At 44.7% G+C, this 13,791-nt stretch overlaps 1 protein-coding gene across 2 annotated transcripts in view; it reads right to left on the bottom strand.

Moving 5' to 3' along the window:
- LOC138567894 (transmembrane protein 272-like) overlaps window positions 1-9,884 on the bottom strand; it is a 235,437-nt gene extending 225,553 nt beyond the window's left edge. The window contains exon 1 of one of the 2 annotated variants that reach the window (XM_069646399.1): window positions 9,787-9,884. The gene's annotated coding sequence lies outside the window, so the exon portion shown is untranslated. Of the gene's footprint in view, window positions 1-9,063; window positions 9,490-9,786 lie in introns of those variants that run through there. The other variant, XM_069646398.1, reaches the window with a different exon arrangement.
- Between the last annotated feature and the right edge of the window lie 3,907 nt (window positions 9,885-13,791).

Genomic DNA, 13,791 nt, shown 5'->3' with positions numbered 1-13,791 from the left:
CCAGAAAGTAAAAGACCCCACAACTCTGCGGGAACTAAGGAGCCTCATTGGACTAACTAATTGCAGCAGAAAGTTCATTGAGGACTACGCAGAGATCACAAGACCCCTGATCCATCTTATGAAGGGGGGGTCAAGTGGGAGTGGGGTCCAGAACAAGCCGAGGCAGTAAGACAACTCAAAAGAAGCCTCTCACAAGCAACTTGCCTAGCTTACCCAGTCAAAAACAAGGAGTTATTCTTGGAGACAGGGTTCTCAAATGCATGCTTGACTGCAGTATTATATCAAAAGCATGACAAGGTCACAAAAGTAATCTCCTGTGCGAGTGAGACTTTATCCTCTGTGGAGGAAAAATTCAACAATTGTGAGAAGGCACTCCTGGCAACGGTGTGAGCATTGAAGAATTACCGCCCGTTTATCCAGGGGAAACACATCATAGTGGAGACTCCGCACCAACCTTTGCAATATCTTCAAAGTGACAGAATCCGGGCCAGAAATGTGAGTAATTGCCAAATTACTTCCTGGATTCTGTCAATGCAAGGCTTTCCTGTGGAGGTCAGATATGGCCAAAACAAGAAGAGTCCCCTCACACAAGGTCTGGCTGATTTGCATGATTGTGCCAGAGAAAACTGTCTCGAGGACGAAAGTCTTAAAATCAAGGACAACATGGAAGCCTACCTTAATTCCCTACACAAAGTCTATGAAGAAGACAAGTGTGAGGGAATGCCCACTGTCTATGTGGATGGGTGCTCCTACCATGTTGACAAAAACGGGGAAAAGGAACTTGTGGCCGGCGTAGGGAATGCATGGGTGAATGATGCCCCAGAACCCTCTGCTGGGTACAAAATCGGTCCCCGAAGTAGTCAAGTGGCAGAGTTGATGGAGGTGCCATCCTCAATTCCGTCCAACACCAACTCCACAAACTGGTCATAATCACTGATTCAGATTATGTACGGAACGTGTTCGTGGAGCACCTGGTTAACTGGAAAACCAGAGGAATGCTATGTGCTAATAATAAACCTTTAAAACATGGAAAATCAATACAAAATATTGCTGATCTCGTCACCTCGAATGGGATGACCATCTACTGGAAAAAGATCAAGGGTCATTCTAAAGTAGAAGGACCCGACAAAACTGGAAACGACCTAGCTGATCAGCTGGCCAAACCCGGAGCCATCCAAGGGGATCTCCTTGAGATCGAGTCCCTTTTGGGGAAAATCCAGGTCACTGCTATCGCTAGGTCCCAGACAAATGCTCACAATGAACTCTCAACTGCACAATGGACTAAGGAGACCCCAGATGCTGATTTGATTACGGCTCAAAAAGGGATCCAATAATTATTAAGTTTTACCAACACATTGAGGACCCTGAGAACTTTCCCCTGACGGATACCGATTACATTAGGAAAGAGGACCTCAGAGTGTTGATGAAATGTCCAAAAATGTTCTGAATCCAAGACGGTTTGTTGGTGAGGAAATCCATATCTGGCCATGACCAGTGGATGGTCCCTACCTCATTCCGAAGCCTGATGTTAAGTCACGCCCATGATGCGGCCACAGCCGGTCATCGGGGGTTTCATACGACATTAGAAATCTTGCAAGAGGTTGCATACTGGCCACACATGGGGCAGGATCTCGACTAATACTTGAAGGGGTGTCTTGTGTCTGCACAATTTCAGCCAACCTCACTCACATACCGTGCTCCCCTCCAAAGAGCGGGATGACACTGCCTTGGTCAGATTTGCAAGTTGATTTTATCGGGCTCGTGATTCGCTCCTCTAGGGGGAACAAGTACATGTTGACCGTAACATGCTTTTTCACTAAATGGGTGGAATATCTCCCGGCCCCAAATTGCAAGGATGAAACAGCAGCTTCCTTGATGATAAATCACATCTTCTCGTGAGTCAGACCGTGGTAGTCACTTCACTAGCGAAGTGATGACAAAGATGTGGGAGATACTTGGGGTCAAAAGGAAACTACACATTGCCTACCGGCAGTCCTCTAATGGTGGAGTTGAGGTACAACAAAACTATTATGAGCATATTAAAAAAGTTTGTGGCAGATTCTGGCCCAAGTTGGGACATTCGATTACCCCTTGTCCTCATGGCCATCAGATCTACCCCTTCTTCTGCAACAAAAATATCTCCATTTGAGCTGATGACTGGACGAAGGATGGTGCTATCCCAGCATCTGCTGTACAGAACCCAAGAGCAGACCTTGATAAATGCCTCCAGAACTCATGAGTATATTGAGAATCTGAGAAAACACCTTCAACATGCTTTAGCCTATGCTCAGCGGAATCTAGAAAGATCTGCAGACAGTATGAAGACCCACTATGATTTTAAGACAACTAAAAAGAAATACCAAGTAGTAGACCGGGTCTACTTGTACAATTTCCAAAGGAACCAAGCCAAAGAGCGCAAATTCTTCCCAAATTGGCGGGGTCCTTTTGAAATTGTGGATAGAATCTCACCAGTCGCCTACAGAATCTGCATCCCCATGGGCAGTTTGGCAGAAGGGGAAGACAAGTGGGCCCACATAAACCAGCTGAAGAGTTGCTATCCCAGGCATACTTTGCAGCAAATAAAGGAGCCAACCGGAAACCCAGAGGGGGAAAATCTAGAAACCTAGAAGAATCACTACAGGTTCACCATGTATGTGCAAGAAGAGTGTAAAACCATTAGTAAACATAGGCTGGGAATATTATAAATTGTATTCAATGCATGCATCTGCCCCACTACACCCTCAGGGAGTAGTAGTGGGGAAATGTCCATAACCATGCTATGTTCTGTTTTCTAGCATTGGAACTAAGAATCATCTAAGCACCAAGGAGGACCACTCGGGGACCGGGAGGAAAGACCCAAGGAGCCCGGAGTGCCGCTCCATACTCCCAACCAGAACCAGCAATACTCCTGACCAGAACCAGCGAGGAGAGCAGGTCGCCTCCAGCACTGATGGGAGAAGCAGCTGACATTCTCCACATGGATAAAAGAAAAGAGCATCCCAATCTCCTGACTACCCCTTGGCAGGTGGTCAAAATCAAGTGAGAGGGGGGCTCTGTGGGAAGTATTGACCCACTTTTGCTCTGCTATGCTGCATCACTCTGTTATGGTGGTGCCAGAAACAGCAAAATGGCCGCAAAACCCCTGTGCGCGCCAAAACCCCTGAAAATCGCACTTTTCAATGCACAAAAAGATGGCTGCCCAATCTGCCACGCATGTTGTCAGTGGTGGAACAGAGCTCTCACTACTGAAATGTGTCACTGGGCTCCACAACAATGGAAAGTGAAATGCAGAAGCAAAAAGCAGTGCTTTGCTAAATGAAACTCCAATATTGCTTTAAATCACCTTTTCTTGGCTACTGAAACTTCAGAATACCAGTACAGAACACCTTCCAAATATTCAAAATTCTCGCTGGGTGCTACAATTCACTTAGTTTAAGGAATCATTGTGAATTTACAAGGTCCTGAAAGGCTAAGAGCATAAAGAGATCTCCACAGCAAAAGGCCTGCCTGTGGATCTGTAAAATAAATCTCTGCACAGCAGAGGGCTACCTGTGATGACAGCTGTCAGGGGCCTTCCTGATTAAACTATAACATGTTATAAACTAAAAGTCAAATGTTTGCAATATAAGAGGAATGTTACTGATAGTAACCCATATTGTAGTTGTTTTTGATCCCATAGGTTAAAATCTTGAATGAGAATTCTATCTGTTATTTGATACAATAAGTTTATTTTGTGCTAAGGAAAAGCCAAAAGAATTTAACAATTAAATGAAACCTGGCTGAGCTGCAAGAACTCAAAAGGCATGTTTTTTTTTCCCAGAGGGAGGGCCTTCCTCTCAGCTGAAACTCAAGGGGAGGTGCTAATTGCTGGATAGCCCAGGACTAAACAATGGACATCCTCCAGCCCAGGAAATTGGAAGTGTGAAAAGGGGTCGTAAATGGCCTCTGGAAGGATCAAGCAAGGAAGGGGATGCCTTGGGCTCCCAGGAGAGACAAAGGGGTGGAGCCAAGCGACCATCTGTTGCGGAACCTGAACAAAGAACACATTTTAAAAGACTTATAACTTGCTATCCAAAATGGTGAAAGATATAAAAATGACAGAGCTGTTAATTTAATTTCTGGCTGCACGTGTGAAGAGGCGGCAGAACTTTGTGACATGTTCTGGACAGGAATGGCAAGATATGTGATTTTACGCAAAATGTGTGAATGTTAGAATTGTGAATCTTTACACGCATGTCCCCATGTTAAACACGCATATTTGTGGAAATTTGCAGAAAAATCGGAAAGTGTGTTCATAGCGAAAAGGGCAAAAATCTGTAGAAAGGGGAGACAAGATCCCACCACTGCAGGGTTTTGAGGACGGGATGCTATGTAAAATATGGCATTTTTATGTGTGATTTGTATAAAGGTGACCAATGTAAAAATGTACATTTAATATAAAATCAGACTTGGAGACCAATGGCTAAAGGGAGGTCTCTGAGGATTGTAAAGCAAATCGTAAAACCTGACATCACCCAGCCTTGAGCCAATTACTCAAATTGCAAGGCGGAGATGAAGTATTGACCCTATCCCAGCTCAAAGGGGCAAGCTTAGCTAAGCCGGCCCACACACCCCCTTTATGATGTCATTTTATAGCATAAATAGAGACAGCTGATCAGACATAGAGACACACAGATCCACTCACCCTCCTGATGCTGGCGGAGTGCCCTGCTGCTGAAATCTACATCTTCCTTGCTCCAGACTCCAGAAACTTGGCAAAGCAAAGGCCTATTGCATAGCTGAACCATTCTCAGCTAGGCCTCAAATTCTAGAATATAACCCCAAAAGACTAGGGGAATCCTCATAATACAGCCGGGCTGTGCTGTTAATGCTTTCCTGCGGAATTGAAATATCCTCAGAACCAAGACGACAGATCCCGTCCAGTCCTGTGCCGTGCTGTGACCAGAGCACCTTGCTGACCCTGTCCAGTCCGAGGTGCCCAGCTGTCAGTCCCTGATAGGTCCAGAATCCTGACGGTCCAAAATCTTAAATCCATTCTGTTTTGTGAGTATTAACAGAAAGCTAGGAATTGTTGATTCCCGTGCATTATCTTGTCCCCTCCTAACCTCTGAACTATCCTTACTTCCATAATCAGTAACATTGTCTAAATCTGTAGTGAAATCTTATTCTGTCTATCTGTAAAAGCATCTTTTTCCTAGTCAATTGTCAACTTGATCTATTAATTTCATTCGAGTGACCAGCCTAGCGCTCCAGGGTGGACAGCGAGGAACCAGGACTGAGTCGCGAATCACCCCTGACTCTTACCTGTGCTGTCCTGGTGGCTTAGCTTGGATGCTCTAGTCCATAGCCAATATTTTCTGATTTTAAAACTAAAGCCTCTTTCCATTCTTGTGCCTCTCTCGCAAAAACGACCTTTACTAAAATCGCTATAACTCCCTCCGTTTTTGTGATAGGAACAAATGTTCAACTCCTACTTGTAGCTAACATCCATATCGCATTTCAAAACAGTGTGGTTCTCCCGTTATCGTGAATATCGCGCATGGAAAAGTTTGCAGCAAAATTTTCATTTTGAGAAATTTGTACACAGGTAAAATAGATTCAAACTGCTTCCGACTTGGATTTTAAGATTGCAAATGTTTTCTGCTGAATAAATCATTGCTTATGCTTGTGTGCAACTGTTCAAAGCGGCTCCGATAGGAATTTACAATTTAAGCATGTTTCAACACATTTAGAGTTCTTGCTCAGCCACTTTGAAAGTCATGCTGACAGTTGAAAAGCCCACTTTGTTTTTCGCTTTCTGTGTAAGGGGGAAAAGGGGAAGTGAGACATTGTTTGACCTGTACTATTCCTGAATACCTGCTCTCTCCTTCCATCTCTTTGCATTGCCTATTGGGGTGGTTGAGAAGTGTTGCAGGGGGAATTTCTAACCATTGTGCTATCTGATCTGAAATCAACAAAAAAGTATTAGTTTCTGTGCTGCATTGGTTTGCTCATAACTTAGTCCCAGTGTATCAAATACATCATTCTATGTTCTGTCCCCCCATTGGTGATTGTTGTTTACCTATTAATAAATATATTGTGTTTTGGATCTTAACTAAGTAAATGAATAATACCTTTTAGAAACCAGCCTGATTTCTTGTCCAGCGTGACCCAGGGTATTCTTAAATAAGGGGTGTGATGTGAGTGGTACATCTTTCAAATAATTGAATCTATATCTTAAACAAGTTTTTCCATTGCGCTGTACACTAGGCCGGGAGCAGAGTGTATCGCCTGATTGAAATCCTTAACAGTATTTAGTTTGAGAAGTTATTCTCCATCCCATCCATAAGTATGACAGGTTATCTTGAGTAAAAGCGCCTCTGGGTTCACTCGCAAGACGTGTATTCTGTTATTTTGAAAAAAAGAAACACGAATGCCATACAAATGAAAACCAGGTTAATGCGCAAGGGTGGACTGGTCTATAGGGAACTCTGGAGATTTTTCAGTAGGCCTCTGCACCTTGGCCCTCTTTTGTGTGAAAACCTATTTTGTTTCTACATTTTCTCAAAGGAAAAGTGTTGGGCTTGCTGAAAATTTGTAATTTGGTGTCATTTTGAAAATGAGTTCCAGGGCCTCTTATGGGTCCCGGTCCACACCTGGTTACGAGGGGCTTCCCGCTTACTTTTCCATTACATGTGCGTTGAGGTGCCAGTGAGAGGCAATGGGTTGGATACTAAAGAGATGGCCTACACAGTACTGTGTTGTGTGGCTAGGTACGGGGGTATGAGGCTGGCTTCAGGAGGTTAGCAGGGAAAGGATGGCAGCGGTACAAGGGCGGGTCAACACATGGGGAACCAGGGATTAGGTACAGAGCTAGGGATTAGGCACCAGTTAATAGCTTGGAACATGGGCTTCAGTGGGTGGGAGCGGTTGACAGTGTTGTGACTCTTTTTTATGTTTTTCTGTTCTTGTACTTATTTTAGAAAGAAACTGTTCCAGAATGGTTTACTTTTAAAATAAAAAGTGTAGCAAGTAGTTGAAACTTGCACTTCAGCACATTGCAGTGAACATTCCCTTAAACAACAGGCGTGTTTGTTTGGGGGTTTGGTTTGCGCATGGGGGGTGCAGCGATGGGGTTTGTGGATGCCAGCAGAGAGCATAGTTCCACTACTTCTTTCTGTACACTTCGACCATTGATGGGCTTGCATTAAAGCTTGCAATCAACAAAAGCTAATTGCCTGGCACAAATGCCTTTCCACCTCTGTTATTTTGGTAATTTTGCATCATCGCCTGGGGCCCCTCCCAACCCTCCTCACCAATATATTTGTGAAGTCGGCACCCATGCATGTAAAGTATTTCGCTAACACGTCAACCTTATCCAATATTTCAAAAGGTATTTGTTACCACATCCAGGTCAGCAATACCATTGAGCTAAACAGGGTTCAGCCTGACCCACCCCCTACCCCCCGAAATGTGAGTTGAGGGTCAGGGCTTCCGCACTTAGCTTTTTGTTAGAGAGGGGAGAGAAGCCTTTCCTGAAACTGGTGACTTTAAAGTGTTACTGTGTTCGTACACAAAAATGTCTTTGCACAAACCCAGCAAAATTTGAAAGCTGATAGTTTCAAGAAAGGTTTACCTCACCTCTCTGCCTAACAAAAATCAAATGCACACACCAGCCCCCTTCCCACGGATGCGAGCGAACATATAACCAGCAACGTCATTTCACCAAAATGGTAGGGGTAGTAGACGTGAAATCACATGACCCATGACCTCTGACATCACAGAAAGTGATGTAATTTGACCCCACCCCAAAGTGACATCACAGGATGCAATGGCACACAACCTTTCACCCCTTGACAAAACAGGAAGTAGCATTACGTAGCATTATTTCTAAGTACAGTACGAAAAATATGGTTACGATATCACTGTAAAGTGATATGCATTTCATACAAGAATGTATCACCATATGCATTGTTAATATCAGCGCGTATAGGCCCGTTTAGCAAATTACTGTGAATGCAAGCAGACGTCCAAGGCCAAATGATACTGACGTGTTATTATATAGCACTTACGCTTAAGCGCATCATATAGAACGAATATGCATACAATATCACCCAACCTGTGTTGGTACTCATTTATCAACCTCAGCAGGATGAAGGGCTGAGTTGACCTTGCAGGGGGTCAAACCTGCACCCTGCTGATCACACACACATTGCAGCAGCGAGCGCACAACCCACTGATCTATCTTACCGAGTCTAGCTGTCTGAAAACCAGCCACTCCAGAAACAAAGAGCCACATGCTGCTGGCCACAGCCCAGAAGCCACAATTTTTAAAAAAATATTTTTTTTCTTTCCAGGGGTAGCAAGGGAGACCACAGGGGTAGCAAGGCACACCTCAGTGGTCGCAGGTGCGAACTCTGGTGACCCCTAAATTACATCCTTGCCTATAACAAGGTTATGTATTTTTTTGCATCCGAGTGGAAGGGGCTGAGGTGCAGACTTGGTTTGTAGTCAGGCAGAGAGGCCTGAACTAGCAGTGTTAGAGGGTGTTGCATGTTAGCACATTATGGGCCTAATTCACAGAAGCGTTTTACAATAGCAAAACCCCATTGGAAAATGCCCTGTGAATAAGGGCCTAGTGTGCGCAAGGAGTGTGTATGTTATGCACGTGTGAATGAATGAGTGTGTGATGTATGCAGAATGGGATGTTTAAATTGGTGTGTGGATGTGTAACTGTGTGTGTACTTTTAGGTGTAATGCTGGGCCGCTACCATTTAATACTCAGGCCCACTCCAGACAGCCCTTGGGGTAGAACAAGGGGGTGGAGTCTCCAGTGTGCCCCACCCATCAAAAGTTACCCCCCCCCCAATGTAGGTTTCGTGGTGCCCCTTCCACATCACATTCATCCATTAGCTCGCACAACCCCCAAGCATGGTCGTAATTTTATGGGTGTGGGGGACAAGACTGTCCCCACAACTTCCGTAGCACACCATTTTGTCCCCCTCATTTGGCAGGGATCCCTTTCCTTTAGATGTTATATCACCCCAACATTTTCAGCAAAGTTACTCTACTGCCCCCAAGTACCTGCTTGAGGTAGCGTTCCGTGTGAAGTTGCTGGGTGCTTGTCCAACCTTCGACGGAGTCCTGCTCTTCCTATTGCTTGGTGAGTGTTTCTCCGGGGCGTGGTCCCGTGTGTCCAACACTGATAGCGGCAATAGGTCTGAACCCACAGGTAAGCGCGTCCTTAAGTACGAGACCCGAGAAGTGTGGTAACATTGGTGAGTGCGTGTTTCCCTACTGGGGTCAGCGCGCCGAGGGGTCCTGGTGTTCACACTTGTTGCGTCTGTCGTAATGGGTCTGTGTCGAACCCCGCCAATAAGCCCCGGTTTCGTGCAGCGCTACCGCAATTACTTTGTGGGTTTGTCGTGTCCCGTCCGTCGGAGGCCGCTGTGAAAAGTGCACCGTCCTCCTTCACTCACGGGAGGGGCCGCGCCCTCCCTTTGCTGTGGGTAAACAAGCGCTGAGAAAGGGAAACTACCGGGTCGCGTCCAAAAGCAGTCCCCGGTTGCTATGCAGTGCAAGCTCCCAAGGACTGGCACTAAAAACAGACGGCCTCGCCCAAGTGATACTCGGCGGTTTCAAGTGGGAAGGAATAGACGTTTTTTAATGTGGAATTAAAAAATAAAGTTAAGACACGAAGCCTGCGCCCCAACACTTGGCTGCAGAACTGCCATATTCATGCCCCAATATTGTCCTATGGCCCTCTTGCCAAATCTCACCGACCACCTGTGCATCGCTCCTTCTTACCTTCCTCTCCCTCAGTCAGAAGTGCTGATATCCTTTTTGGGGGCTGTGCAGCCCCCCCTCTGAAGGCACTTAGCCGCCCAAAACACACTCTCAAGGTACTTTGCAGTCCAAAACCACTCCCACCAGCCAGGAACGTGTGACAGGGCCTTTCAACATTCTCAATTGAAATGGGCACTGGCATCGGGGGAGGGAGCGTTTGACTCGGAGAAAAACAGCTTAATATAGTTTTTTAAAGTTGTCATTCAGAGTTTCCGCTTCCTGCGGGCTGCTTTTCCTTTTTTTAATTATTATTTTGTTATTGTGTTTTGGGTTTAAAACTAAACCTTTCACACTGTGGCCAAATATTATGGTTAAGTTGCTTGTTTCCATAGGAAGAGCACTTTTTGAGCGGCTTACAACTTTGCTCCCCCTGGACGAATCCTCACTAAACTTTGCAAAAAAAGTATATGGCCCACTCTGAATTTTTTTGTAAAGTTTGGTGAGGACTCGTCCCTGGGGGGGCAAAGTTATAGGGGGGTCCCAAAACTTCTTTTTTTCCCATAGACTTAATGGGGAAAAAACTTTGCTTGCGCCTACAGCCCAAACCGCTGGACGGATTTTCACCAAATTTGGACCAGGAGTAGTGGCTTGGTCCCAAAAGCGTGCTTTTGCAGATTTGGTGAAAATCTGTCCAGTAGTTTTTTTAAAAGGACCAAAAAGTAGGTCATAAAAAATGTGTGATATCTGTGTTCGGTCCGCGGACACACTTCCCTGTTCGCTCCGCGGACAGTGTCCTGATTGGCCAATCGGCTTGCGTCATGTCCGCGGACATGCAGCGTGTTCGCTGATTGGACGGCGTAGAGCGTGAAGCGCGTCAGATTTTCGGTAGCGCCCGCCATCTTGGATTTGCGGACGTCTGCGGACAGCGCAGTGAAACTTGGTTTAAAATGTGTATTTAGTAGAGTGTGTTGGTGTGTAAGAGTGTTTGGGGAGGGTGGGAGAGTATGAGATAGGTTAAATGTATTTTTTTATGTGGTAGACCCTCTTGTTGTGTTCGATTTGTCTGCGGACATTACAGCTGTTCTGAAATTTTCTAAATAAACTAAATGGGGGGTGCTCTGAGGACGCAATATGTGTCCATTTTGTTCGCTGGCAAGTTGAATGTGTTCTAAGAACACTCGCGGTGTCATGAAATGTTCGTAAATAAACAAAATGTGGGGGTGTCCTGAGGACGCTGTCCATATTGTTCTCTAGCAAGTTGAAAGTGTTCTAAGAACACTCGCGGTGTCCTGAAATGTTCGTAAATTAACAAAATGGGGGTGTACTGAGGACGTGTCCGTATTGTTCGCTGGCAAGTTGAAAGTGTTCGAAGAACACTCGCGGTGTCCTGAAATGTTCGTAAATAAACAAAATAGGGGTGTCCTGAGGACGGTGTCCGTATTCTCTGGCAAGTTGAATGTGTTCTAAGGACACTTGTGGTATCCTAAAATGTTTGTAAATAAACAAAATGCGGGTGTCCTCCGTATTGTTCTCTGGCAAGTTGAAAGTGTTCTAAGAACACTCACAGTGTCCTGAAATGTTCGTAAATAAACAATATGGGGGTGTCCTGAGGAAGCTGTCCGTACTGTTCTCTGGCAAGGTGAAAGTGTTCTAAGAACACTCGCGGTGTCCTGAAATATTCGTAAATTAACAAAATGGGGGTGTCTTGAGGACGCTGTCCATATTGTTCGCTGGCAAGTTGAATGTGTTCTAAGAACACTCGCGGTGTCCTGAAATGTTAGTAAATTAACAAAATGGGGGTGTTCTGATGACGCTGTCTGTATTGTTCTCTGGCAAGTTTAATGTGTTCTAAGAACACTTGTGGTGTCCTGAAATGTTCATAAATAAACAAAATGGGGGTGTCCTGAGGACACGGTCAGTATTGTTCGCTGACAAGTTGAAAGTGTTCTAAGAACACTTATGGTGTCCGCTTAATGTTCGTAAATTAACAAAATGGGGGTGTCCTGAGGACGCTGTCCGTATTGTTCTCTGGCAAGTTGAATGTGTTCTAAGAACACTTGTGGTATCCTGAAATGTTCGTAAATAAACAAAATAGGGGTGTCCTGAGGACGGTGTCCGTATTCTCTGGCAAGTTGAATGTGTTCTAAGGACACTTGTGGTATCCTAAAATGTTTGTAAATAAACAAAATGCGGGTGTCCTCCGTATTGTTCTCTGGCAAGTTGAAAGTGTTCTAAGAACACTCACAGTGTCCCGAAATGTTCGTAAATAAACAAAATGGGGGTGTCCTGAGGAAGCTGTCCGTACTGTTCTCTGGCAAAGTGAAAGTGTTCTAAGAACACTTGCGGTGTCCTGAAATATTCGTAAATTAACAAAATGGGGGTGTCTTCAGGACGCTGTCCATATTGTTAGCTGGCAAGTTGAATGTGTTCTAAGAACACTCGCGGTGTCCTGAAATGTTAGTAAATTAACAAAATGGGGGTGTTCTGATGACGCTGTCTGTATTGTTCTCTGGCAAGTTGAATGTGTTCTAAGAACACTTGTGGTGTCCTGAAATGTTCATAAATAAACAAAATGGGGGTGTCCTGAGGACACTGTCAGTATTGTTCGCTGACAAGTTGAAAGTGTTCTAAGAACACTTGTGGTGTCCGCTTAATGTTCGTAAATTAACAAAATGGGGGTGTCCTGAGGACGCTGTCCGTATTGTTCTCTGGCAAGTTGAATGTGTTCTAAGAACACTTGTGGTGTCCTGAAATGGTTGTAAATTAACAAAATGGGGGTGTTCTGAAGACGCTGTCCGTATTGTTCGCTGGCAAGTTGAATGTGTTCTAAGAACACTCACAGTGTCCTGAAATGTTCGTAAATAAACAAAATGCGGGTGTCCTGAGGACGCTGTCCGTATTGTTCTCTGGCAAGTTGAAAGTGTTCCAAGAACACTCACAGTGTCCTGAAATGTTCATAAATAAACAAAATGGGGGTGTCCTGAGGAAGCTGTCCGTATTGTTCTCTGGCAAGTTGAAAGTGTTATAAGAACACTCGCGGTGTCCTGAAATATTCGTAAATAAACAAAATGGGGGTGTCCTGAGGACGCTGTCCGTATTGTTTGCTGGCAAGTTGAATGTGTTGTAAGAACACTCGCGGTGTCCTAAAATGTTCGTAAATTAACAAAATGGGGGTGTTCTGAGGACGCTGTCCGTATTGTTCTCTAGCAAGTTGAATGTGTTCTAAGAACACTTGTGGTATCCTGAAATGTTCATAAATAAACAAAATGAGGATGTCCTGAGGACACTGTGGGTATTGTTCGCTGACAAGTTGAAAGTGTTCTAAGAACACTTGTGGTGTCCGCTAAATGTTCGAAAATTAACAAAATGGGGGTGTCCTGAGGACGCTGTCCGTATTGTTCTCTGGCAAGTTGAATGTGTTCTAAGAACACTTGTAGTGTCCTGAAATGTTCATAAATTAACAAAATGGGGGTGTTCTGAAGACGCTGTCCGTATTGTTCACTGGCAAGTTGAAAGTGTTCTAAGAACACTTGTGGTGTCCGTTAAATGTTCGTAAATTAACAAAATGGGGGTGTTCTGAGGATGCTGTTTGTATTGTTCTTTGGCAAGTTGAATGTGTTCTAAGAACACTTGCGGTGTCCTGAAATGTTCGTAAATTAACAAAATGGGGGTGTTCTGAGGACGCTGTCCGTATTGTTCTTTGGCAAGTTGAAAGTGTTCTAAGAACACTCGTGGTGTCCGTTAAATGTTCGTAAATTAACAAAATGGAGATGTTCTGGGGACGCTGTCTGTATTGTTCTTTGGCAAGTTGAATGTGCTCTAAGAACACTCGCGGTGTCCTGAAATGTTCGTAAATAAACAAAATGGGGGTGTCCCGAGGACGCTGTCCGTATTGTTCGCTGGCAAGTTGAATGTGTTCTAAGAACACTGGCGGTGGCCTGAAATGTTCGTAAATAAACAAAATGGGGGTGTCCTGAGGACGCTGTCCGTATTGTTCGATGGCAAGTTGAATGTGTTCTAAGAACA

This window comes from Ambystoma mexicanum, chromosome 1p (assembly GCF_040938575.1).
Source record: "Ambystoma mexicanum isolate Mex_15411 chromosome 1p, UKY_AmexF1_1, whole genome shotgun sequence".
NCBI classification, from domain to species: Eukaryota; Metazoa; Chordata; class Amphibia; order Caudata; family Ambystomatidae; genus Ambystoma; species Ambystoma mexicanum.
The sequence above is the reverse complement of the archived record's forward strand: the minus strand, read 5'-3'. Positions and strand labels throughout refer to the sequence as shown.